This window comes from Corvus hawaiiensis, chromosome 30, assembly GCF_020740725.1.
Source record: "Corvus hawaiiensis isolate bCorHaw1 chromosome 30, bCorHaw1.pri.cur, whole genome shotgun sequence".
Classification (NCBI taxonomy): domain Eukaryota; kingdom Metazoa; phylum Chordata; class Aves; order Passeriformes; family Corvidae; genus Corvus; species Corvus hawaiiensis.
Window position 1 is genome coordinate 14185443 of NC_063242.1, and position 24654 is coordinate 14210096.

At 41.4% G+C, this 24654-nt stretch overlaps 1 long non-coding RNA gene across 2 annotated transcripts in view; it reads right to left on the reverse strand.

The window, feature by feature from the left end:
- Positions 1-266: 266 nt before the first annotated feature.
- Positions 267-24654, reverse strand: part of LOC125318534 — a 45613-nt gene continuing 21225 nt past the window's right edge. The window contains exons 2-3 of one of the 2 annotated variants that reach the window (XR_007200412.1): positions 9988-10073; positions 267-460 (exon numbers count right to left, since the gene is read on the reverse strand). This is a non-coding gene — a long non-coding RNA (uncharacterized LOC125318534). Of the gene's footprint in view, positions 461-5489; positions 5572-9987; positions 10074-24654 lie in introns of those variants that run through there. The other variant, XR_007200413.1, reaches the window with a different exon arrangement.

A 24654-nucleotide genomic window follows, 5' to 3' on the forward strand; every position in this document is an offset into this window, starting at 1 on the left:
TGCCTTGAAAGCACATCAATGAAATATCTGAAAAAAAAAAAGAAAACCAAATGAAAACAGAGATTTTTTTGTGGAAACATTTTTGTGAACCAATTTCCATTTTCATATGCTCTTCTTATACCTACTTCAAGCTAAAATCAGAAAAAAAAAAGCATAACTGGTTATTCTTTCAATACTCCCACCTTGTTCAAAGTTAGGAAGCTTAGTCAAACACTTGAGCAATTCTGAATGGAAAGAAAGAACTGTTGAGCTCTCATCTCAAATTTTGCTGGGAAAAACATCCCAGATTGTCACTCAAATTTATCTGTTACAAGTTTGAAATTTACCCATTTCAACAGTAGCAGGTATCTGAGTGTGAAAAGGTGCAAAGTGAAAAAGGGGAGAACAGAACTCACTTAACTCTTCAGCAGGCAGCATAACCCCATACTCTCAAATGTCATGAATCTATCACCCACAGAGCCTGTAACTACAAAACCAAACAGCACGAAGATGATAAACGAAGAAGACGTATGCCAAAAGCTGTGATAGCCTCCTCACAGTAGGCCAGTGCTGACCATTGTTAAAGTTTTCCACCCAGCTTCATTCAGAATGGATTGAACCAGAAGCCAGAGAAGGACCGTTGTGCCCAAGGCCCTTCATAGTTTGCTAAATGCAGGGCTTAGTTTTAACAAATAGCCATTTTCCAGCAATATGTTTTCACAGGGAAAATTCCCAACGAGATATTCTTAAAACAGAGCCAGCATCCAGATCAGAGACCTAGATTAAATAATTTGAAGACATTTCCAAGAAACATCTGTTTCTTCCTCATGAGTTTCCAAGTCTCTCCTCAGCTAGTCCTTCTTAATCTTCTATAGTTCTGTTGTTTGTTTGCTTTTCTTTTTAATGAGCTAGAAAAATCCCTATCTCTTCAACTACAAAAGGATTGCAAAGGAAAAGAATACTTAATGGCATAAAGGATGACTTTCTTAGAACAACACAAAGATTACAAAGACTAAAAGACACTCTGGGCTTCCTGATGGAGGGGCTGTAAATGGGAAGGCATGCAACTCACCTTGTGGTTTGTTTTGAGGACAGAAAGTAGAAACATTCAAATTTCTAGTGCTGGCACTGTTCATAAGCACTAAAACCCTACAGCTAGAGAGACTTGAGCTTGTTCTGCTTGTAGTTCTAAGCTGACAAGAAACCCACAGCTGTGGTTAGCAGGGCACCAAGCCCAAGCAAATAAATCTCAGCTGAGAGCAGGACATGCTAGTTTAGTCCTGGTGCCACGCTGGTTTGTCAGATGGCTTCCAGTTAGCTCAGAGTATGCTCAAACCTCCTTGTGAGGGATCACGTAGCCTCTACTTTAGACAGATACAAAAACATAACATAGGCACTCAAAGTCTTCGTCTTCAGTTTTGTGGACAGACAGTAGTTAGAAAGGCCTCTGCCCATTGGTGGGTTGCGCTCATTCTGGGTTCCACACACGGACCCAACAGGTGCTTCTTCCCATGGAAAGGTGCCCCAGTAGAAAACTACAAATGCTGCATACAGACAAAGATCTGGGGCTAATTAAAATCCAAAATATTTCAGGCATGTATTTCACCGAAGCGATCTACTATTTCAGGCTGCTGAAAAAAATCTATAAAAACAAGAGAAATTAGCAAGGTAAAGCCTCTATGGGTCTCATGAGACTCTTGTATGGTACATTGAGATGTGTTCATGCTCTGAAATGTCACGTGTAATGATGTAATGTGGTGTTATGATAAGCTTGTGACATGTTTACAACTGACCTCTCTAATATGGTGTTTTAGAGGAGAGAGGGCTGCAGTGGAGATGAGGAATGGAAACTGAGAAAACAACTGTCATCATTCACCCTTTGGAGGTTAATACCAGTGGTCTGAAGTACTCAGCTCTAGTTTGAAAGAATGATTAATATCCTGCCGTGTTTTTGATAGGAGTAAGAGCTGCCTCTAGAGCTGTCATGATACTACTTCACAATTTAAATTGCTATTGCTCTTCTGAAATCTTGTTAGATTTAAGAAACTTTCTCAGACAGAAGCCTGCAAAGCACAAGACAGATAAAAATTGATATCAGTATCTAAATTATTATTATCATTGTCTGCTTTGGACAACTTTCTTCTCTGGCAATGTGGTTTATGGCCTCTAGGAAACACAGGATCTTTCATAATTTTCTTCCCAAACAAAATTAACAGCAAGGGATTTTAACATCTGTAAATTAACACAACTGCTCACATTTCACTGCCAAGGAAAAAGGCTGCTTCATTCTTTACTGTCAGGTCTCTCACACCTCTCGTCTGTGGAAGAAGAGCAAAGAAAAAGTGCCAAGACTCACTGGATCTCTGAGGCAGTTGTCAAGTGAGCAGGTGTGCGGGCCTCCAAATTGATGCACTTTGAGCTGTCTGCTGACACCTGTACAGCAGTCTGAGAGTCATGAAGCCACATCCATCAAACCAGGTGCAGGCAAAAATACTCCTTTCTCGATGATCTTGCCTTGCATAACTACAACATTCAGACTTTCAGATTTACTCCCACTGTACGTGCAAGGCATGGAAAATATCTACAGAGGAGTGAGTGCACTACACTTGTGACTACACCACCAAATTGGGGTGTGGGAACTGGGCTCAGACTCCTGCTCTGCCACAGGCTCCTGAGCAAGAGCAAATTCACTGAGCTCCTCTCCTCCCCTCAGTAAAGTGCAAAGTATAACCACACAAGTGCTCCCCATACCTGCAGTGTTAGGGGAAAAAATATGTTGTGTGTGCACACAACAGGTGCTAAATATATATGTAATGATTTATTGTCACAGCATGTGAATACAGCACAAGATTTAGAAACCGTCTCAGAATGAATTCCCAAAGCCATTAGCTGTCAAACTCTTCACACCTGCCAAGTCCAGACCCCCAAATTAATTCATAAGCATTCAGAAACTTCCCTCTTCCCCTGGGGACTTACTGTTATTTTAGCATTAACTTCACTGCCTGCATGAGTATGATTGAGATCAATCTGTCTGATTCTCACAGAAACCTTGGTAAAGAAGGGGCACAGACCTCTTATCTGGCATCAATCAAATGTCAAGAATGAGATTTCTCTGGCATTTACACAGTGCCCCAGATTGAGATATATTCATGGGATTTGAAAAGCAAAGGCTTTGTTGATATTTTTCTAAATTCACTAAGGTAAAAGTATGTTTGCTCCACCCAAAGCTGGAGTGACAGCCTTGTGCTGGACTTTGCTTGCATGCATTCTTCCCATGCCATATCTCTGCCTAATAAAAACAGGTATGCCTTAGCCCTGCTGTCATATACACTCATTTTCCCTGGGTAGAGTTATATTAGTCAAGACTTCTCTTACTGTCAAGGGAAAGCAGAAATTTATTCCATCTCTATTTTTCATATTTAAAAGAAAGGTGGGGGAAAGGGAGTCAGTTGAAAAACAACGAAAGCTCCAGATCAAGATCTAACCTGATAATTAAGGCTGGTTCCTTAAAAGATTAAAATAAAACAAAACAAAATAAAACAAACCAGCATACAAAAGCCCCCAACAGATACATTTATGTTTTTTTCCTTAAGGTCTGATTGTACTGGTCTTCCTCATGAGGAAATAAGAAAAAAAAATCTGTGAAATTTCCATTTTGCACTATTTCACTTCAACAAGCTTCATACCTTCCTTTCCTCCACTTTTCTCCTTTGCAGATTGTGAACTTTAAAATTTTGGTATAGAAAACAGGTAAAAAATAATATGTGGTGTTACATTAGTCCTGAACTGAATATTTTTTATTTTAGAGTTGATATTTTTATTTTTAAAAGAATATCCACAAACATACACATTTTTTGTAAGAAAGACCAATTTTTAATTTTGCCTACAATTTTGGAAGAAAAAAACTTAAATGTGGACATCTTTACTCCTTCGTAAACCTGTTTAATAGCCCCTAATATCAATGCACTTTCTTCCATTAATTATGATACAGACAATTGAATTTTCACAGTCCTCTTTCTATTCTGATATTTACAAGGAGCTAGAGGACTGGTTTTATATACTGCAGATCCGAAAATTACTTTTGGACTTAACACAGTCATTTAAATGCCAAGATTTTAAACGCCTCACAAATGTCTTGGATTTGTAGTTCATGAAAAGTTTCATTCTTTGAAAGAGTCTCTGAACAGTCTTGCCAGGGAAGTGGTGGTAAAATGGTTTTAGCACTTCTGTGAAAACTGTAGCACAGATGATTAGAGATTATAATACACAGAAGGCCTTGGAGAGTACATTAGATATTAACAACACTTGGAAGCTGAACTAGAAGCTGGTCAAAGAAAACCAAACAAAAATCCCTCTTTTCTTTTCCTTTCCCACCATAGTTCAGCCATTTCACACACACAAAACATAAACAAAATGAGAATGAAAATGCTTAGTTCCAGAGTGGCGGTTGTGTTGCCTCAAAGAAGATTAAGTCAGTCTGGTTAATATCACTCATATGACAGAATAATGACTTAAGGCTATAGAACTAGAAACATCATGAGGCTCTTCCATGGCATATCCCAGACTTTGAAATCATTAAATGCTTCAGAATTGGGGTCCAGTATTTCTTGGTGAAACACAGTACTTCATGCAGCATTGTTTCTTAATTACAGACTGAAGTTTTGTCAGCTTTTTTTTTTTAAGCAAGTTTTTGTATATATTTTTCAGCTGACCTCTAGGCAAGTCTGCAACTCCAAGGGTTGAATTTCCAGCCTTTTTGAAGACTGCACTTCATATCAGTGGTCATACTGGTGGACCTAAAAGGTTATCCTCCTGAAGGTGATGGGGGTCCTGCCCTGGCAAGCGTTGGAGAGTGAATCTGAAATGTCTCTTCAGGGAGACATACAAAAGTTATGAGGAGAAAGGCAGAGAATTGCTGCTAGATCAGAAACAGGCTAGAAAATAAAGGATAGGATTAAGTATTGAGTTGTCTATGGAGGAGTCATCAGCCAGAGCCTTGAAATGCTTAATAAATACGTTGTGATAGCTGCAAAAAGATGGGGAGGGGACAAACCAGCACTGACAGGTGATTTGCTTATTTATGGCCTGGTCTGGGCTAGAGCAGACTAACCATAGAATCACAGAATCATTAAGGCTGGAGAAGACATCTAAGATCATGGAGCCCAACTATGTTCACCACTAAACCTTGTCCCCAAGTACCATATCCACATGCCTTTTGAACACTTCCCGAGATGGAGACTCCATCATTTCCCTGGGCAGCCTATTTCAATCCCTAACCACCCTTTGCATGAAGAAATTTTTCCCGGTATCCAATCTAAACCTCCCCTGGCACAATTTGAAACCATTTCCTCTGGTTCTGTCACTTGCTACCTGGGAGAAGAGACCGACCCTCACTTGTCTACACCCTCCTTTCAGGCAGTTGTAGAGAGAGATTAAGCCACTCTTGACTCACCTTTTCTCCAGGCTAAATAAAGCCAGCTCACTCAGCTGCTTCTCAGAAGACATGTGCTCCAGACTCTTCACCAGCTCCATGGCTCTTCTCTGGACACACTCCAGCACCTCAACATTTTTTTTGTAGTGAAGGGCCCAAAACTGAATATAGGATTTGAGATAGCCTCACCAGAGCCCAGTATAGGGTGACGATCCCTTCCCTAGTCCTGTTGTCTGATATAAGCAAGGATGTCATTTCTTGACTTAGAGGTCAAGAAAACTAGAAACACAATGGTAAAGCCAGAAGTAAAACAGAAAAAACACCCTTTTGCAAAGGTAAAAAATTAAATATAACCTGGTCTCATATTTGACAGCATCTTGACAATCATTTCAGTTAAAAGAGAGAGAGTGTGAGACATGGCAGGGCGCTTGGAGAAAGATTTCTTTCCAATGAGAGCCAAGAGTGAAGGAAATGTTGAGGACTAACCACCTCAGCAAGGATGCTGCAGGAAAGAGGCAAGTTTAGCCAGAAGGCAGAACTTCTCCTGCCAAGCTTCTCCAGAGAGCAGTGGATTAAAATGAGGAGCACACTGTCCCAAAAGATGGAGATGCTGAGGCATAATCAGGGTTCAAATCCTGTGGTACAAGAAATGCACAGTTATCATTAACAACAATACTTTTGGAAGAGATGGTACACCCTACTCTTTCAAGTACAAACCGATTGTAGATACTGCAATTAAAACTATGCACAGGCGAGATCAGACTAGCTGCTTTCTGCAGAGTTCATGATCTTCCTCCAGGATCCAGCTGGTGAGTTTACAAATGCAAAGCCTGCAAAAGCAAAGTATGCTGAAGCTATTTTCTCATTGCAGCAGGAGGTATAGGAAGATCCTGTGAAACAAAATCAATTTCTAAAAGAAAGTAACTCAAACTCCCACAGTTCTGCTTGACCTATGTGTTTTTCTGATCTTTTAGTCAGCCTCCCTTTTTAATTTTCCCCAGCACTCTGACATGCATAATTTAATATTTCAAATTCATTGCCTTTCTGATCTACATTTATCAGACACTTTGAAGCCAGACATAGTGACACCTTTTTAAAATGACTTGGACAAAGACAAGTGCCCGCACTTTTTACTGTGCGTATGAAAATTCATAAGAGCAAATCATTCCGTGTGCTTTAAAATTATCTAGAAATACCTTTGGCAAAAAAGCATTTCTGTGTGTCTGAGAAGAAAATCACTTCATTTAAGAAACCATCTTTAGACAATTTAGTAAGGGCTACTTTGTGTGCCCAAATTCTTTAGAGACTATTTATCCAAGCAATAGTTGAAAATAATTATCTGACCACATGCTTACAAAGGAAGGCAAGATTTGTAAGGCAGATAATATCTTTCAAGTCTGTATAGCTGGAGAAAGCAGACAAGTTTTCAGGCATCCAAGCCTTTCCCCAGCTCATTTTTTCTCTCATCTTTATAAGCTGGTGTAGTAAAATAAACCATTTACATTCCAAAACTATCACAGCTACAACACTGATACTGATACTCACAAAGCTGGAGACTGAAAAGGCACACTGCATATGGATGTAAGATGTCAGCTGAAAACTCTTACAGCATAGTGGCGAGCAGAAAAACCCCATAACTGTACCGGCAAATATTTCTACAGAAGGGTGTGAGTTGAAGTTCTACCTTAAAGAGCTTCCTGGTGGGAATGAAAACCTGACAGGGTTTTTTGTTTTATTTCATTTTTTGACTGTTGATGTTAATAGGAATGTCCTGTTCAGAGAATTTCAATGCCAAGAAAAAAAAAAGGCAGGCACAGGGGTGACTGGATGGTGTAGATTCCTCACAGTTATAAACGAAATACCGGAAAACACATCTGGGAGCCACATTGCTGAAGGCTGAACAAAATGAAGCTAATGATCTGAGAGCCAAAGCAGCACTGAGACTGAAGGCAGAGAGAGCCCTGAATATGCAGTAGACCAGAAATGTGAAGCATCATGAAGCATCATCTCTCCATCTGCAGTTGAGAGATTCCAAATTTGCCAGAACTGCTTTCAATATAAATGTATCTGACCTTGTTTACTTCTACCAGACATGCAATGAAGGGAGGCAGCAAAATGCTGAAGAAAATTGTGGCTTTGCTTCTCAATATTCTCCTGTGCCTTTCCCAACCTAATGCTAGTGCTACTTGGGTGCCTGCCTCACTCTTCCCATCAGAGAAAATAAATACAGGTAACAGGACCTGCTCAATAACAACCTTCAAACCCTTGGAAAAGTCTGTTATACATGGAGGCTGAACAATTCCTACATTTGAGGGATCACAGATCCTTCGTTTAGGTATGTTTGGAGAACAAACCTAACTGAAGTGTCACCCATGACTTTTCTTTTTCCAGTGGCCTTGTGGATAGCAGAAGGGCTGCTGCTCACTGTGATGCTTATCCACATATGTGTAACTGATGTCAGTGATGGAAGAAATCATCCCTCATTTGTTCTTGGAAAGTGTCTTACGTAGGTAATTTTCCTCTACATGGGGCACTTATTCATGCCTTTTTTCAAAGACCCTGTAAGACTGATTGTTCCTTTCTTCCTTTCATCTATGGTGTGTTCCTCCTCAAGTCTCCATGTCACTCATTTCACGTGTGAACAGAGGCATGAGAGGAAGACACTGAGGTCGATCCTGTGGGGGATTCAGCTCAGCTGCACCCCTTGCACTGACATCTCTGACAACCCTTGGTGAGGCTCACCCAGCCCTGCCTGCTTGCTGCATTTCTAAGGTCACACAAAGATCTGCAGACCCACTGCCTGCTCCACCCCAGCAGACCACCAAGGCCACCAAGTTGGCTGCCCTCAATGCCACAGGAAGGTTTGCAAAGTAGCTCATTCTGGTGTTGTTGCTGTCTCGAGAGGGCAGCTGCCATCCCTCATCCTTCAAGGAGATGAGTCCTCACAGTGCTCCACATCTCACCGGGACATGGTAGCTGCTCTTTCCTTTGTCTCAGTGTGTTATGTCTTCCTTGTGCTTTCCAAGGAAATCTCTAGGCATGAGAGCAGAGCTTTCTTTGCACTGTTCTGTGCAGACTCAATCTGGAAGCCCTCTGTCCTCCCCAGCACACAAAGCACCACTGGAGCAGCATTGTCCTCTGGCAACTGGTTTTCACAAGAAGGTGCCAGCTACTGTAATCCTGAAAAAAAGTAGAGGCTCCCTACACAAAACAAAGAACATCCAAACTGTGGAGTGGAACCCACGTATATCTACAGATATCAATTAATTAATGGAAAAATCATTTAGCAAAATTCTGGAAGGGATGGTAAAAACAACAAAACAGAGACAGATTGACTGGTTGATTGCCACCAGGTACAAATTCTATTTTGTCAGTCGCTATTCTGTCTGCAGAGTAAGATGTTAGTTTTGTTTTGTTGATCTTTTTCCTTTTTGAAGTTCCTCATGGAAGCAACAGCTCCATAGAGCACGGCCTCTCATTTTCTTATGGAGCCTTCCAGAACAATAAGGCCCCATGAACTACATCACTGAAAAAAATAAATAGCTTTAATTAAAAAAAGATTGGGTTTTTGGGTTTTTTGTTGTTTGTTTTTTTTTTTTTAACCAAATTGCTGCTCCCAGGAGAGTTCAGTCAGCACTGCAGAAATGTAGACAAATTAGAAGCCATGAGAAACCAAAAAAAATGTTAAGTAGCTGAAAAGGGGGTTCGGATGAAGAAAAAAAAATGGAAAGGCGTAGCTGTGTGTACAGTTTAGCTGAGCAATGACTGAGGCCATATGTTAACTGGCTACAGGCATCTGCTAGAAATAAACAGCTAGCAGAGGAATAACAAGTTATGAGAGTAAAAGAGCAACAGTTAGACATAATGACAACCCTAAGAAAGGCAAAATTTAGACTAAAGCTCAGTTTTTCTTTTTCCGTAACAGGTCCTAGGAAGTGGAGTATTCCCAGGGTTCTGCATAGAAATACTTTTGCATAGCACACAGCTTTATCCCCTCCCGGTTTAAAGTCACTCATTCTGGAGGACACAATCTTGCACTGTTAATCTCAGACACCAGAGAGGGAGTTTCTACCCATAAGCATCATCTTCCAGATAAAGGTCTTGTTGGCTGCAGGGAATGTTATTAACAGAAGAAATTGCTTCAAAATATTGTCTGTTGCTTATGTAAGATGAAACTAAAAGCAAGCAAGTGGAAAAAAAAAAAAAAAGAATTGGCCTGTTTCTCAAACTGGTCAAACCAGCAAAGCTGAAGTAACTTTGTGCATTTTCTGTCCTCTTTTTTAGGGCACAGTTCTGGTTTGGGGTGGGGTTTTTTTAAGAAAATTAAAACTACAGCCCATTGTACCCCAAGTGCCATGATATTTTAGTAACAGCATTGACCTTTCTGACTATTTTCCAGTATCTCAGGACCCTTGAGCTGGTATCTCTTCTGTAACTGGTTAAGTAAAAACCAGGTGTGTATCCTCCTGGGTCATCTCAGTGGATGTATATTTAGGAATGACAATTTCTGGATGATATTCAAACATTTCTCTGGATCCATGTCATCTTGGCAAACGGTTTTAGATGCTCATACTGACCTGTATCTCTTCATCTGCTCTGTGTTTTGCTCAGCCCTGTAACCACAGCCAGTATATGGATTTCATCATGCAGAGGTGCCAAGTCTCTGCAGAATTAGAAAAGAATAAAAGTGTGTGACTCATCCTGAAGAAGACCAGATGTGATGTTCCCATTACCTGTTACAGTGAACACATTACCATTTCAAAACTATCCTGATTTTTAGGGGTTGCACTGACAGCTTCATAGCTTTTCATTATCATTTGGAAGAATTGCTCCCAAAAAGGTATTTTCTCCTATGGTGGATACACAGGGAAGCAGCCTCAGCAGGTTTCAGCTTGAGCCCACCTCTTAAGTTTATTCTTCAACATCTGCATTATGGAAAGATTCCTCAAAGGGAATCTTCAGGACTTTGTGAAGCTTAACCAAAATACTTAAAAATAAACCCAATTGCTAAACATCAAAGCAGTTCTAGAATGTGCTATTCATCTCCCCAAAGCACACAAAGAAACACAGAACTAAACCAAGACTCTTTCCATAGTTACACCTTTATGTTCAGCTTATACCTAGGCCCAGGAGTAGGGTTGACTGTTCAAGTTGACTACTAATGTGGTTTATACATCTCCCTGGCTTTAAAAAACTCCTTCCTCCTCCCTCTGCACCCACCCAGAAGCTTCTCGTAGTGCCTCTGATGTGCCCAATTTGACATAATTTACTGATGACAATACTTAGGAATGTTTAAGCAATCCCTTCCATGAGACCATCTTTTATGTAAGCTTACATTTTCCCTTTCTCTTGGCTTGAAAATATAAAACATAGGATACTCTCCTTCAGTAGTTGCAGGCAAACCATCTGCTCCCCAAAACACAGCAGCTGAAGGCTTCAGTCATTTAAGAACTGCTGACAGTTTATACATAGCTTCCTTCAAAATAAAAAGCCACGAGGATAAGGAAAAAAAATTGAAACGTGTCTATCAAGTGATACGCATGCATTTCATACGTGATCTAATGTCTCATAAAGCTGACTTCAGTGACTTACTCAAGAAAAAAAAATAAAAATGAAGGGCTAAAACAAGTAGTGCAGAAACCCTTTAATCTGTAAGAAAGAAGCTGACAATATATTCAAAGCCTTCCACCAGTATTTACAGAACTAACATCTGACCTTTCACAGACTGAAATCACAGAGTCAAGGTACACGAGCTGGTAACCATTACATATTATTTAGCCTGGAATACTATTTCTTTTGGTACCACTACATATTTGCAATAAACCAAAGATACCAATTTTCTATGAGTTTGTGGGCACCCTTGAAAGTGACTTTGTCTGGCACATAGCAAATATCCACTTTTTTTATACTCATGTTTAACCACTGCTGGGTCCAGGGCCACCAGTTTGTCTCTAGGCTGAGATCATAGAAATATTGCAGCTCACATCAAAGCCAACCAGAAGCATGAGACAATCTGCACAATGACCTCATGTAAGAGAGGGTAGGAGTTCAACAAACTTCATCTGATGCCTTTACATAGAGTGCCAGGCCATCTGAGCAAGGATTTCAGCATTCCACCTTGCTGCTGCTTACCACAGCATGAGATACAGGAAAAAAAAAGGAAGTAATATTTTTCGTTTATAACATCTACAAAAAAACCCAGGCAGGACTAGAATCAAAGACTCGTAGAATCATTTGGGTTGGAAAAGACCTTAAGATCCTTGAGTCTGAGGTCATATGGTTTATGCCTTATAGTTCCCCAAAGTGGACCAAAAATTTTCTAAGGTTAAACCACGTGTATCACCTGGAGATAAAGGGTGTTCAGAGAATTAATAAGCCAGAAAACAAAAAAAAAAAAAAAAAAAAAAAAAAAATCCATAGACATTTTCCTTAGCCATTTTATTTTGTGGCATTCATAACATGTGATTAGTATGGAACAGTGTGTTGTTGGCTCTGGCAATTTCCTTTTGGGGTTGAAAGATATTGGATAGTGTCTGACAGGGGCACAAACCCACTCAAACTTGCACTAGCAGCAGTGGTTGGGTAAGGGGAGGTGTTGGGAGGGCACAGAGAGCAGTAATTTCCAGGTAAGCCCTGTTGCTAGTGAGGAAAAATTGCTTATGTATGAAGGCTCTCCCCAGGGATACATTTGGGCAACAGATAAATATTCTGTCGTGGCTGAGGACAAAAGGAGTTCCTGTTCTCTTGAAACCTCTGGTATGTTCTGGTGGAGGAATTTCAAGTCCATCACAACAATATTTCAGCATTTCTTCCACTCTAATTGAAAGAGAGACAAAAGAAGAGAAGACAGCAGTGCAGAAGCACATTCAAATTAAGTGTAATTTTAAAAGAAAGTAATGTTGGAACCTTTTCAAAGTTTGGAATACATTATCATAAACATGTAATTGTGTAAAAATTAGTGTTCCAGGATGTTCTGAAATAATGGCTAAAGCAATCACCCATGTATTACCTAAAGGCAGTATAGTGGCATTGCTCAATATGATGCCACAAACTCTCCTTTAGTAACACCCTCATTTTCCTGTCTTTAAAACACATTTTCCAAATGTTGCTCATCCAAGAAAACATTTCCCTTGACAGATAATTGATTTCAGATTTAAAAACAAACAGAAACCCCAATAGCAACCAACATATCCACTGGAAAATCAGCCATTGTTAAGCCCCAGTGATCTCTATTATACTTGCAGATATCTGCAGTACTGTCCTCATGCCCTGGAAGAAGGATGTGAAACTCTGACATGGGAGATTTGAAATAATCTGCACCAGAATTTCCTGGCAATTACCATACTAATGAAAAACTGCTTAAATTTAGTCAGCCATCTACTCAGGGAAAGGAAGAGCTGGGGGCAAAGGAACTCCACAAGTGTCTCCTAGTTGTCACCCAGACACTTTGAAACAGATTCAGCAGATATAAATTACGGTTTTTTAAATGGGGGGGGTGGGGTGAAATAAATCAACCAAACCAGCAGATCCACCCTCCTCCTGAAGTACACATGGACAAAACCTGCTGTTCTAGGACATTTGTTCAGGCTGCAAATTCAGGCCCTCAAAAGCAAGGACATGGCATGATCAAGGCTGTAGTGCTCAGAGATCAGGAAGGACTTATGCTGCAGAGTAGTCCAAAGACCGACAGTTTTGCCCCTTGGACTCGATTGTGTTTGCTTGGAAATGGGAAGACACCGGCAAGGAGCCCAGTGTTGCAGGCAAGTTATTGAAAGCAAACTTTGAAAACACCAGTTTCAAGGGCACCTAAGCACTTAAAGATGCTGACTTATGCCCCCTGACATTATGAGCTATTAGACACTTAATCCAGCTGGGTGTTTTGGAAAATCCAAGCAGACGTTTAAGTACCTTCAAAAATCATGTCTGAATGGGGACCGTGTTACTTTTGTATTTATAATGTGGTGACCAGCTCACTAAGGAAAGCAACTTTTAACTGCTTTCACTCAACTGGACAAAAATAGTAATAAAATAAATAAAAGGGCTAATTTGGAGGAAAAAAAATCATTAAAATGTTCTTATTTATTCGGTATATTGAAGGTCACTTTATTGAACAAATAAAATGTCTCTTAGGCACACTCTGTAAATTTTCAGTCAAGCTTCCTTTTCCATCTAAAGGCAATGAACTGGACCACACATCTCTTTACAGAGAGCAATATAAAAGATACAAAACAATAAAAAATTTTAATCTATTATTTTATATTTCTTATTCAGGTTCAGCAACAAAACCATTCTGGGACAACCTAGGGTCCAAACCACAAAATATCATATTACACGTTCCCAATAAACTTTAATAAAGTCATTTCCTAGCTTTTCATTTGTTTGTTTGTTGCCTATTAGCCATTTGTAAATCCTACTAGCATTCCTCTGTGGCAATAGAATAAGTGAAAAGAGAATATTGTCTGAAGAAGCATTTCTATCCTAACGTCTTTCCAGAAACATTGACAACAGACATCTGGATTATTTTAATGCAAACATCCACCAAGCACTATAAACTTTCTTAGTCTAGTTGTAACTACTTCTGTTTGTAAAAAATCTTCCTATTGGTAAAATTAGGCAACAAAATACATTTTTCTTTGCACCTAGATAAGAAAAGGACCCAATCTCACTTGGAGACCTGAAGGGAGGAAAAAAAAGTTCATTTGTTCTTCCTCTAATAGCCTCTTGTTAGAGATATCTGTGCCTACATTAGAGATATCCATAACTATCCAGAAGATTAGGAGTAACAGCATCTTTGGAACAGAGGATGGGGCGTTTTCTCCAAATAGCACTTGCATAAGACTAGAGTATCCACAATTACCTGACTACATTATCTTAATCTCTGATCCAAACCCACTGGCAGCCACTCTACTGTCTTCAGCAGACTTTGGAGGAGGTGCTAAATGAACAACTGATGCATTCGAGTCCAAATCTTACACCTGTTCTTTTATTTTCTTTACCTCCCTTGTAATACAAATGGGCACCTATAGATGATTAACCAGAAGTGGAAAAATTGAGCTCTGGAAGACTCTCAGTCCTGCTTTTAAAGCTACAAGACTAAATGTTCCTGTGACAGATGCTGCATGGAGGAGTTCTATGCTCCTGGCTCCATCAATATGTGCATTCCCCTCATTTCTGTGACTGCCAACAGCTTCATTAGAGAACTCCAAATTAGAGAACTCCAAATGGAGATCTCTTAAACAAGACTGGTCCTTCAGCAGCCCCTATTTGAAAGCACAATAAATTACGAATCTAACAGAGTGATAATTTTACTGAAATCTGATTTTATCTCATCAGACAACTGTAAGTGCAAGTAAGTTAATAATGTACACTCTTCTCTCCTGTGGCAGGGATTTGAGCTGACAGCCCATCACAAAATATTTCCTGTCATTGTAACACTTCTTGTTACTATGTAAAGAAGCAAGGATTGCTAATGAAAACTACTTTTTTTGGTACCATTTTCAATTATAAGAAGATTTGTGCAGGGTTTTTGGAGATGTGGTGCTGATTCCTTGCCTCCATACTACCTCCCGCATTCGTCTTTTTATTTTGTCTTTCATCTCTTTTCTGATGCCCCACATCCCATCATGCCACACTGCACTCGTTAAATAAACCCCTAAATCTAGCTTTTGTCTAGCACTAATCCTTTTATTTCCTAAATCTTATTTAATCCAAAGGGCTTCCTTTCATCTCTTTAACTGTCAGTTGGATCACTACTGTTTCCTGTCAACAGCTCCTGAAAATCCTGTATGGAGTTAAAAAGCTTTCAAGTGTTTCTATGATTCTCATTAGATTCTGCTCTCCCCAACACCTGCTAAAGACCATATTGCTGCTGCTCATGCCCTTCTGCCTCCCCTTGCCTTGACACAGCTCACAAGCCATAGTCATGTTAGAAAGGGTTTCCCCACTTTTTCTGGAAAACTCCCTGCCTAGTTTCAGCCCATACATTAGCAAGACTTGGTTAAGTATGCATTGTTTAATACAGGGCAAGACTTTTTAGGTAGAAGCCATCAGGGAGAGGGTCACAAGGAAGCTTTCCCTGGAGCCACAAGGAAGGGGTTCTCAGTTGGTTTTTCATGCATTAAATCACTGTCCATGAAAAGGTGTCGGTATTTCCGCCTTGTACTCCTGTTTCTCCTTTTGATCCCTCAGTGGCCAGTGGAGCAAAACTGGTGGAAGAAGCAGCTTTCAAAAGTCTCTCCCCGTAAGGAGCACCTGTTTGCTAACACCCATCAGGTGTCTGCAGCAAGGTCCTGCCTTCCCACTGCAAGATACTTTAGAGTGAGTCCATGTGCCAGGTGAGATGTTGAGCAGAAGTCACAGTGAGAGGACACCCCAGTTCTCATACTGCCCATTTGCAGACCATGCATGCCAGCTCTCTGCTCCCAGCATTCAGCAGGCCAGAGCAGCTCCTCACAATCTGCCCTGTTCAGAAGCTCTCAGAGAGGCTGTACAAATGCCTTTAAAACTTTCTGCTCCTTGCAGCCTCCCACAGTGCATGTGACAGCAGCAGAAGCCAAAGCCCAGAGCTGGTGAGTGTACAAATACCATTCCCTCCAAAGGGAGGCAGAGCTGCTATTGCTACTCCATGGTGGGAGGGAATTATCACACCACCCACTCTTCCTCCAGACACCTCTTCACCTCCTTTCAAAAGTGCTTGTTGATTTTAGAGTATAGAGATGACCAGTCACTTTTACACCCTACTGGACAAACAGCCCAGAACATCAGATTTAGCAGTTCAGATTTAATTAAAAATGTGTGGAATTTATTTCCATTTTTCCCCCTCTGGCAGTGGCAAGTGTGACTATGAATACGTGAAGGACACCAGGAGCAGTGTACTCACTGAGTCATGAGCACCCTCGTTCCTTACTGACAGAGACCATGTACAGAGAAAAAGGCCATTCAGAGCCACCATTCAGCAGCACGAACATGATCTCTTGAACCTCACTAATTTCAGGCATGGGATTTCATGCTGAATGCTGCCATGTGGGCCCACTGTACACAGCCAGTTAAACTGGCTAAATGGCTGCTGCAGTCCACAGCTGCTCTGGTTTGCATTCAGAAGCAAGCTGTTATTTGCTTCCTTTTGCACAACACAAGCCTTATCTCTCTGCAGACATGCAGTAGCACGTCTGCTACCTTTGCACTACCATACTCATGTCTTAGACGGGGTGGGTCCAAGCAAGTTCAGTCAAACTCCAGAGGCTTTTTTTAATGCTGAAATATTTTCTAAGAAGGCAATAGCAGGATGAATGGGACTGAAACAAGCATGGGAACACAGTAACTGTAAATTTATCCTCACTTGTCTCTTTCATATAATGCTTATTCAAAATCTTCTAGTGTTTTTAATTAGATTTTTCTCATTGTGAGTTTTGTATTTTACTTATGTAATGGTACTCCAATGAAGTTAACTAAGAGCTACAAAAATCAGAACTATATTTTTAAAAAATCTTTCAAAACCACAAATGTCTTGTACTGAGGGTTGAACAACTTGCTTAAGGATCTAGAATCCAACCTTTCCTCCAGCTCGGGTATCAAATGCTCCTACCCAGAAGGTCATCCACCACCCTTGCAACCCCCTTCTGCAGTGTGGGTGTGATAACAGGACCCAACCCAGCCAACCCTTCCGGAGGCGATTTTCCAGCATGGTTCTGGAAATTGCAGTGAGCGGGGGGTGACCATAATAACCACTGGGAGAAGGCATGAGCTTCACAGATATGAACTGTGCAGTGCCAGTTCCCCTCCATGGCAAGCACAGGGCTGGGTGACCAGGGCCTGGCTGTCTCATTTACTTAGTCCTGACAGATGCAGAAAAGCAGAGCAAGAAGTTTCAGATTTCACCAGTCATTTATAATTCTACCTCATCATCATCCACCGAAAGGTATGCGATTTCAACTACCAAATATAACAATTTATCAATTAAAGGGGACTCCTCTCAGAAAAATTAGATTTTTTCCTGTGATATCTGTGAAAGCAAAAGCCGAAGGAAGAAGTAGCCAGTGCAGCCAAAATCTCAAATTGACACCAGTAGTTTAAAAACAAACTGCTGTTTTATAGCCATGCAATGTAAAGGATGTGAGGTGAGTGTAATTTGAGTGGAACAGCTTAAAGCTGAAGAACAAACAGTCCTGCTGCCCTTTGAGCCTGATGGAAGAGGTCTGCAGAAATGCTGCTATGAAAGAGGGGTCACAACTGGTCTGGGGGTTATAAAGGTGTGTGTTGCTACGAGACAGTCTTGGACTAAAAATCAGTAGCACCAGCATGTATTTTGCAGCTGACAGAATGCTGGAGAACCATAGACAATGTAAAGGAAATTATTTTAGAATTCATGACTACTTTATCATCTCCAAATTTGCCACTTCAACCTGAAGTGACATGAAAGAACAGAACTGTGGTAATATTGGGAATATAGGATAGCGCCTACTATCTAATGACATGGCACTTCCAGCAATGAGAGGGACAAGCAGTACAGTCCATCGACTCTTCAAAGCTACCTGGAGGCCAGTTTTAAGTCAAGAGACCTGCCATTATATGTATCTCATATCCTGCATTCAGCAACATCCATCTCACATGCACACAAAACTTGTTGATGGACCACCAAAGCTCCTCACACAAAGTGGTGGTCATGTCCCCATACTTAACAAAATGAGAAGAAGTGCCAGCAGTAGGAAGTGTAACTGGCAAACAATCATTTGTCATCTGGGTAATTTTAATAGGGGCTGTGGTAATAATTAAAAAAACACAGCGGAAGCAAACATTGGACATAAGGCTCAAAATCTGCCTAAAAATATCTAACGTGTCATGTAACTGCCTAAATGCTTAAGTAAAGGTTCTCTGGCAGGTTTGCTACTTCTGCCATGACTTTGGTTCCAAAAACACATAGGCAAAAGCAGCACCTAGGCATATTCCACAAACCATGGCAAGTTGGAGAGAAATGTAAAAGAAAATCCCCCAGATTCTCATTTTTCATCTGGCTTCACTTTAGAGTCTTTCATATCCTGAGGTCATCCCTCTCCAGGAATTACATGACTTGCCTTTTACCAAAGCAGTTCACAGATAGTAAATATGTTTTATAAGAGAAAGCTGGAAGGGAAGCAAAAAAATCGTAGTTGGGTCTTGACTTTCTCTTATATTTTTGGATGAAAAATTCAAAATTATTTTCCCAACTCTTTTTTTCTCAATGAAGAAAAATATTTCAGAGAGCCAACTTGAAGCTACACAAGGAGATACTTAGCAGTGTGCCCGGGGAACCTGTTTCAAGGGTTTAGGGGTCCATGAGTGCTGCTCAGTTTGAAAGAACCTTTCAAAAATACAGGAGCAGGCAATCCCATTGTGTCCTAAGTCAAGCAAGCAAGCAACAAGACCAGCTTGACTGAACAGGAAACTCCCCTTGGAAGGAAGAAGAAATTGTACGTTTGCTGGAGGTGAGGTCAGGCTGTACAGGAAGTTCACAGGTGGTCAATGGTTGCAAATCTTTTGGATGTAAGTAATACCTGTTCATTACTGATAGTTGGTTTGGGGTTTTTTTAGCTCCTCATACTAATTTTTAGAAATTTCTAAGCTGCTTCCCATGGGAAAACAAAGGAGATTGAGAGCAACAGCACCCCATTAGAGAGAAGGTCTATCTGTCCCAACACTGTCTCCAAACTGACCAACCACTTGTCTAAAGGAGACCATGAGTGGTGCAAGACAACTGTAGATGGTGATGTTTTGTGGTAAATACAACATTTACTAAAAACAAGCTGGAAAATCTTTCCGTTGTAAATGCAACTACTCCCGTAGAGCTCATAATTACTATTGTTGTCATCTTCATCATCAAATTATCATTCAGCCAAGGAACTGTTGAGTAAAGTCATCAACTTGCTGTAGTTATAAAAGAAGAAAAGCAGGAAGGGTAAGTAACATCACAGAAATTATTTTAAAAACAGCCTTGTCACAGAGAAAATTAAATCCTTTCCACCACTCACACTGCCAACTAAATATTTGTGTTTATCTCTTCCCATCCTTTGTGCTATCCTGGATGTGGGGGATGACCGCATCTTTGGTGAGGCATTGAAGCAGCCTGATGGGCAGCTGCAACATTTTCCAGGGAGTACAGGAGCATTTCAGAGATCCCTGAGAACAGGCTGAATCACAGCACTGTCTGTTTGATCGGCTCTCTCTCCCAAAGCATCTGGATGGAGCTCCAGACAAGAGATGCTCAGAAAAGGAGTTGGCTGCTCGCCCTGCTGCAGATGAAGAATTTGAGCAGCACAGAGAGCACAGGGGGAAGGGAGTGCATTATTTCCAGTGGAGGAGAGACACAGCCAAAAGATGCCCCAGATTTGAAGGAGCTTTATCAAAATACAGAATCAACACATTTACTTGCAAAGGGAGGGAAGAATTTCCAGGATAAATTGACTGGATTTTGAAAGGTCATCCTCAAATCTAGTGGCTAAATCTAGCCAAATCAAGGTGTAATTTCTTCTCTTGTGGTACAATAATTCACAGAATTTAGGGTAAGAGATTCAAGTCCAAATCAGTTCCATTTCCCTAACAGGGTTATTCATACTGTGCTTTCACGGGTACACAGGAGGAAACCTATGGCATTTTCAGGGTTCCTCTGAAAGGAACGCATAAAAGGCTGAAAAAGTCAGCCTTTTAAGTCCAGTTTGTACAGGTGCAAGTGACACAAGGTAAAAACCAGTCGTGAACTGCTTCCAGTGCCACAGGCCATTGAGTACTGATGTTATTATAAAACCTGGGGACACAGCAAGCAGGTGTTAGACTGACCAAGGGGTTCCTGCACCAGTTTAGCTGGAAGATGGAGGGAGGGGGTCAGTGTTGTGGGGAGGCTGTAACCCATGTGTTAGCATCCCCTGGAGCAGCCTGTTCACTCCCACATCATGTGACTGATGTGCAGTCACGTGAAATTGCAATGGCACTGAGTGTGTGCCAAGGGTGGACACTGCCCTGACTGGCATGGACAGGAATCCTTACACTGCCCTGGTCAGATGCCATGGTTATGAAGGGTGTTGTGCTTCACCACATGTAGAGGAACAGAAATCTCTGCAATCAGATATTTTCCTTTCTCATGGAAGTAGTGGGTAGTGGCAACATGTCTCAGCTCTGAACTAGATCATGTGGAGAAGCAGGATGACATATTCAGCTGCTTTCCCACCCCCTCCTCACAAAAGATAGCAAATTGCCTATTGTTCTTTATTTTCTTGCACATCATTTTGAAAAAGCCTTACAACCACTAATTTGGGTGTTTGCCAGAATGAAAGCACCCCTAACATTCAGAAATGACACTAGAATAATTAGGCACAGGCAAGCCTTTTTGCACAGAAGGTGAAACGAGCTGAAATACTTGCATAGGCATGGCCATTGCATATACCAAAGGTTCTTCTGAGCTCTGAGAAAGCCTGAAACATGCTGCTTCAGTACTAATAAAGTTTCACTCTTGGTAATCACCCAGACTCGGAGTGGCCAAAAGAACTGGCGCAGGATAGCTCATGTCCTTGCTCTCTCTTTCACTCACAGCCTCTTGTATTTGCTGCCAAACACTGATAATCCCCTTACTGCAGACCATTGAGCCTTTGGGACCATGGGAGTAAAACAGTCAAGCACCAGCTTTTTGTGACAACTCCAGTGCTGGGAGAGAGAAGCAGAGACTCCTCCTGGAACATCAACTGCATGCAAGTATAGGGTAAAAGAAACTGACCCTTTGAGCTTTACAGAGCATGAGATGCAACCCATGTGACCATCCTCACCAAAGGGCAAGAGTGGAATCATGTGGAGTCTCCCTGTGACACAGCCCCAGCTTTAGTGGGAGACTCCGGCCATGTTCCATAATATGAACTGCCAAGCCCTGACCAACCCACTGTGAGGAACCAGCATCTGCAGCCTCGCTGGCTCTGAGCACCTATGAGTGATTATACAGACACTCCAGACACTCCATACCCTCCTTCTTTCTGCCAGGCAGCACCTGGAATGGTGAGCCCAACAGTGGACGTGTAGGAAGTGGGTTATGCAGCAAGTGGGGTACTGCTATGAAGAAAGGAGGGGTTATGCCCCCTTGAACTTGATTTTTGCCAAGCAGGAAAGCAGAACCAGATACAAGGAGCTCAGCTATTCCCCTTTGTTGCTCTCACACACACGATGTCAGGGAAAAATAAGCACAACCCTGCCAGTACCTCAGCCAGCAGCAGAAGCACCAGGACTCCAGGTGCCCTTTCCTCCCCACCATGCACATACTGGAGGTAGGAAAGTTGTTCTTGGCATAAATTCAGTGGGCATCTGTGCTTGCAAAGGTCTTCATTGCAGAAGAGGTGAGAGAGCTCCTGGGAGTCTCTCAGGATTCTGGTAAACAGCAAACTTTTGCAACACGAGATTTAGCAGCACCTCAGAGAACTTAAAGCAACTCTATTTCTAAATATTTGCTCCACCTTTCAGTGAAGCTCCTACAGTATTTGCATTCACAGAGAACAGGACTGAAGTGGATCCAACTCAGGTGGACACATTCCCACACATGTGTCCTGATCCATCTGTGATTTTTGTCAGTGTCACTGCAGTTGCAGACAGCAGTGGAATAACTCCTGTCAGGACATTTTATTGACACAGATGTATTACATATTTTTGTCTCCACTGCAGGAGACAGCAATGGGTTAGGCTCTGCAACTGCGCACCAACTACAGCTGGTTGGCAGAGCAGAGAAAAGCCTACCTGTTAGAAAAAGTCAATTTTCAAATCCTGCAGTCAGCACATGGTGCTTAAGAGGTCTGTGTAAACCTCTGAAATATGGTCCTTTTCCATGAAGGCTTTATTTGAGAATCTTGGAAAGGCAGCACAAAAGAGAGACATAGTCAAGTTCTGTTACAGAAATTATGAGACCAAAGACCACATTTCCAAGACAGCAAAATCTAGAAGAAAATACCAGGTAGGTAAGTAAATATGTAAAATATTTCCCAGTATCTGAGTTTGACACTCTCATAAAATCACCATTTTCTCAGTCTTCTTGTGCACCTCCTTCCTCTTGCACCAGAACTTAGCCACTCTCGCCACAGGCTGTCCAGGCTCAGTTAGGAGATACCCCTTCATCCCTCCTCAGGTCTCTTAAGCTGAATGAAAGTCACAGGTGTAGAATTCATGTAAATGGCATAAAAACTCAAAAGCTGAGCTGAATTCTAGCCAAGCAAACCAAGTCTGTGTGGCTTTGTTTTGGAGAAGCTATAGAAAAGAAAATAGAGACAGGAGGCTTTTCAGAGAAGGTTCTTCCAGAAAGTTAATTACAATTTCAGTTTGCAGTTGGGGAGTCACAGCTACAATAAGGACCTTGTAGGTGCAAAATTGCTGTTAGTGAGGATCTTCTTGTTATTTTCTAAGTCCGTGAGAGACTTTTCTCTCTCACAGAAGAGGTAGCAGGGAATGTAAACAACCAAGCCACCTGCAACCTTGGAAAGTCTTGTTTATGGTATAGTAGAAAATATTTTGATAATGGATGTTTTAGGATTTTGGCCAATCACCCCCAAGGGGTGGCTGGTCCTTTGTCCAATTAGACTATGAAGAAAAAAGTCTATAAAAGAGTTTGTAAAATAATTAAATAAATCAATCTTGCTGCACAATTCCTGCCTGCTGGATCTTCTCCTCCTCCTCCTCCCTATGGCTGCGGGACACGGTGATAGACCGTAGGAACCAGGCCTGCGGTAATAGGACCTCTGTCTCATAATCTCAGCATTTGTTTTCGAAGTAAAATAGACAAATATTTTCCCCCAACAGCATAAATGAGTAGCATATGTGTCCTGCAAGAAGAGGGTGTGTTTGAGAAGAACAGTGGTTTTTATCTTCCACACAACCTTTTCCCCTTACTAGAAAAACCTGCTTGACAAAGAATCTTCCAAAACTTTTCTATTTTGGGCTCTGATGCATCCCTCCCCTTGCAGGACATTCAGAGAAAGACTTCAGCACTGATGCAGGTGTACACCTGCTACATTCATAGGCACACATTAACCACTTCTATGCCTTTACTGCTTTAGACACTGTACATGAATTGTATGATGCAACCTCCATCAATACCACAAAACTTCCTGACTTTCACCACCACAGAAGACTAGGACACTCAAGAAGAAGGCTCCGTGTGCAATTCCTGATCTAAAGCCCAGTGAATCCAACAGACAGCCATGTCCCTCTGTGGGGCACTGAGATGGGATAGGACTTTGAAGCTCACTGGGAGTATTAAAAAACACCGTGGGGGAGATGATTAACAACCAGAAGACTTCCTGGCTGTGGAAAGGGAACTCGATGGGTCATCTCTGGCAGTTCCCACGGCAGCAGCACCACAGAGGGAAACAGGGCAGACCCTCTGGTAATTAGATCTCAGGCTATTCACATGTTCAAGCAAAAACCTTGAATTTCATTTCATACATTGATAAGGCACACCAAAACATCAGGAAGTGATGTCATGTAAAACTCCAAACAAACAGACTGAAGACACAGATGATGCTGAAGATAGATGTGAGCTCAACTTTAAGATTAGATTCATTTTGGGATGTCAGGGCATGTGGGAACACCAACAAACAACCTACAATGAAGGTGTCTGAAGCTTTAAAACAGTATTATTTCTGAAAATATGAGTTTGGGGTTTTTCAGAGAAACAATGCTTTTCTTAGCCAACTTCTTCTTGGTGGGTTTTTACCGGAGAATCAGGAAAGCCACAGGATCACATCCCACCTCCCTCTGGGATGGTGCAGAATGACAAGTGTTGTGCCTCAAGGCCCAGGGAAAGGGAAGGTTTCACAATCTCTTCCTTCTATTGTAACTCACAGCATCAGAGAGCTCCTCACAAACTGCTGCTGATCCTGCACACTGCAAGAGCTCTTAGTGCAGCTGAACACTGGTGACTCCTGGATCCCTTCCCAGAAAACTCTTCCTCTAGAAAAACAAGTTCTTCAGATTAAAGAGAAATATTTAGATAAACCGCAGGACCCAAGAGATAAAAAGCTGGCCTGGCCAAGAGGAGACTGGAGGTCCTATTTCAGGTACCAAAGCAGTCAGTCACATTGTCAAGAACAAAGGCTAGCATAGAAAGTCAAAACTTCCTTGCTGAGCTTGGATAACTTAGGTTTACACAGATTTATAATTTCAATTGAATTTGTGCATGGGTATGTAAGTTTTAAAAGCAGACAGAGAGTGTTCCAACAAGTTAACCTACTCTAAGATACTCTTGATTT